Raw genomic sequence first — 3,485 nt, 5'->3', positions numbered from 1 at the left:
GGTGCCGTTAGCTTCTCTGGTGCCGTTAGCTTCTCTGGTGTCGTTAGCTTCTCCGGTGCCGTTAGCTTCTCTGGTGTCGTTAGCTTCTGTGGTGTCGTTAGCTTCTCCGGTGCCGTTAGCTTCTCTGGTGCCGTTAGCTTCTCTGGTGCCGTTAGCTTCTCTGGTGTCCTTAGCTTCTCCGGTGCCGTTAGCTTCTCCGGTGCCGTTAGCTTCTCTGGTGTCGTTAGCTTCTCTGGTATTGTTGTCTTATGGAATCCGGAAGGGTTCTAAACGTCTGTTTTGTCGTCCATATTAACAAGTCAAATATGTTGGTTTTAACGCGTCAAATACACATTAAGAAGACAGAAATGTCCTGTTAACAGGTACATTTCTGACGTACCGAGACGTTTACTATTGGGTGCAGCCATTTCATCAGTTTCGGAGGGGAAGCTGATGTAACAGTATTCGGTACATTGTATTCACATAAGTGTCGACTAGATGGTAGAATTAAATCAGAGTACATTGTACATAGTGTTGCTTTACCACTGTGTCCATGCAACATAATTCAGATAGAGGGGGTGGGAACAATGGGTTAACAATGAGTTAAACCTTGTTTGTTTAGGTTTCCTTATATTAGTGATCATGTTATTATTATGCAATCTATAATCATCTGTCCTATGCCTGCTGCTCGGCACACAATGCACTCGACCCTGATTTCTGTCCCTGCGGATGGCGGGCCCACAGGGCGAGCAGACAGGTACCGGTTGGCCAGAAGGGCTGCAGCTGTGGCGGTCGCTGAGGCAAAACCCTGGGTGTGGGTGGAGTTTGGGGAGGCTGTGGAGAAGGACTTTCGGTTGCCCTCAAGGAAGTTCTGGCAGTTCACCGTTAACCGACTCAGGAAGGGAAAGCAGGGCTTGTCTCAGGTGAGACAGTAAAGTGAGAGCTGTGTCCGCGCATACTTGGTGTAAAGTCAAACACGTTCTCGGTGGGTGTTGGCCTCTGCCAGGGTTGTCCCTTGTCACCAATCCTGTTTGTGACCTGGACAGGATTTCGAGGCGCAGCCGGGGGGAGGAAGTGGTCCGGTTTGGGTTCCTCAGAATTGCATCTCTGCTTTTCGCAGATGATGTGGTTCTGTTGGCTCCATCACACCGTGACCTCCAGCATACACTGGGGCATTTTGTAGCAGAGTGTGAAGCAGTTGGGATGAGAGTCAGCACCTCCAAGTCTGAGGCCATGGTTCTCTGTCGGAAACCGGTGGATTGCCCTCTCCAGGTTCGGGGAGAGTTACTGCCTCAATAGTCTCTATATACAGACTCTACATTCAGTGAATGTAGAGTCTGTAGGCAAACCCCGGAGATCTTGCCTCCGAAAGAAGAGCGGAAGAGCCCTGGTTTCCGGTTGTAGGCTGTTTGTAGTTCGCATGATATTGACCAATCACGTTTGAGCCGGCTGCAGTTGTTGCCAGGTTAAATGGTCCGTGCTGTGAACTAACGAGGCGGAACATAATTGGCGTCACTGCAAACTCTGAATCCATCGCAATGGTTCAGCATATGTACTTATATATAAACGGAAGTCGGAAACGGAAGTTCGCTTTCTCCGGCCAAATCAAACCGGAATGCCAAAAAATTGGGTGTCTGCCCCCAGAGGCTGTATCGCCGTCTGCCGGAAGTCAGACACCGAATACAGCCGATGGGTTCTGAGAATGCTGCCTCAAGTGAGGGAGTTCAAGTATCTTGGGGTCTTGTTCACGAGTGAGGGTAGGATGGAGCGTGAGATGGATTGGCGGGTCGGTGCTGCTTCTGCAGTGATGCGGGTGCTGCGCCAGTCCGTCGTGGTGAAGAGGGAGCTGAGCCGGAAAGCAAAGCTTTCGATTTACTGGTCCATCCACGTCCCAACCCTCACCTATGGTCACGAACTCTGGGTAGTGACTGTGACGGAGCGGGCCCGTCACTGAGTGCGGGCAGTGCACACACACACACACAACAACAGACATGCTACGCGTTATGCGCTACACGTCACACACCACTTGTCAAACATTTCCGAGCCCCGTTCTGGTCCACTACATCAGTCGCAATTATCGCCATAATTCACCACCCCACAGTTCTGTAGTTCGTACGAGGGTGCACACTCACCGTTCTACACGCCTGTTCATACACATTCGTATCACATAGACACTCACTGCAGATGCCGGGTAGACACTCACCGCAGATGCCGGGTTGTCCTCCTGCCGTCCTCTGTCAGGCGCAGAATCGGCCAAACAGGGGCGTATTTATTTCCTGGTGTTTAAAGGGGACGTAGCAGGAAAATGGTCACCTGATGAATTTAAATGTGTGTTTGCTCTGATTATGTTTATTTTTCAGAATTGGAGACTGCATGTTGACATATTGAGCTGTGAATATTTAAAGGAGGTATTTCTCTGTGGTTAACTATTATTCAATCCATTTTTGGTTGTTTCTATTTGTAGGAAACACTGATTTTAAAGTTAATTATTCTTTTTGTGTCACGCCCAGTGGGAGGGGCTTATTATATTTAAGGCAGCCATCTTGTCCATGTTGGGGTGGAGAGTTGGTGGTACATGGCAGGTATTCGAGAGCAAAACAAATTATTGATTGAGCGTGTTTTTTTTGACTGTGGTCCTTGTTTTTTTCGCAGGTTGTTCAGCTGTAGTTTGAGTTACTGAAGAACTCATCATCTCAGTCTGAACCCATTGTACATTTTTTCTAAATACTTGTTGCTTTGTAAATATTTTTTTCACTGTTTTGGGAGACTGGTGGAATAAACACCTTTAAACGTATCTTCCTGACTACGCCATATTTTTTTACCCGGAAGAACCCCGCTACAGTGACCAAAAGAATGAAATCGCAGATACAAGCGGTGGAAATGAGTTTCCTCCGTGGGGTGGCTGGGCTCAGCCTTAGAGACAGGATGAGGAGCTCGGACATCCAGAGGGAGCCCGCTGCTCATTCACATCGAAAGGGGTCAGTTGAGGTGGTTCAGGCATCTGATCAGGATCCTCCGGGGCGCCTTCTGCTGGATGTGTCCCGGGCACGTCCCACTGGTAGGAGGCCCCGGAGCAGACCCAGAACACGCTGGAGGGACTACATATCTCGTCTGGTCTGGGAACACCTTGGGGTCCTCCAGGAGGAGCTGGAAAGCATTCCTGCGGAGAGGGATGTCTGGGGTGCTTTGCTCGGCCTACTACCCCCGTGACCCGGCCCTGAATAAGCGGATGAAAATGGATGGATGGATGGATGAACGACAACATTTCTCTGAAACATCTTTGTGTGTGTGTGTGTGTGTGTGTGTGTGTGTGTGTTTCCTGTTTCCTGCAGACGTCCAGCAGCTGTTGGTGGTTAAAGAAGAGGTTCCCCCTGAGCAGCAGGAGTGGAGCTCCAGTGTGGACCAGGAGGACCCAGAGCCTCCACACATTAAAGAGGAACAGGAGGAACTCTGGATCAGTCAGGAGGGAGAGCAGCTTCAAGGGCTGGAGGAGGATGATATCACCA

General features: G+C 49.8%; 1 protein-coding gene across 9 annotated transcripts in view; it reads left to right on the top strand.

The window, feature by feature from the left end:
- LOC126404293 (gastrula zinc finger protein XlCGF57.1-like) overlaps window positions 1-3,485 on the top strand; it is a 99,591-nt gene that overhangs the window by 80,161 nt on the left and 15,945 nt on the right. The window lies entirely within an intron of this gene.

This window comes from Epinephelus moara, chromosome 17 (genome assembly GCF_006386435.1).
Source record: "Epinephelus moara isolate mb chromosome 17, YSFRI_EMoa_1.0, whole genome shotgun sequence".
In the NCBI taxonomy this organism is placed as follows: Eukaryota; Metazoa; Chordata; class Actinopteri; order Perciformes; family Serranidae; genus Epinephelus; species Epinephelus moara.
The sequence above is the reverse complement of the archived record's forward strand: the minus strand, read 5'-3'. Positions and strand labels throughout refer to the sequence as shown.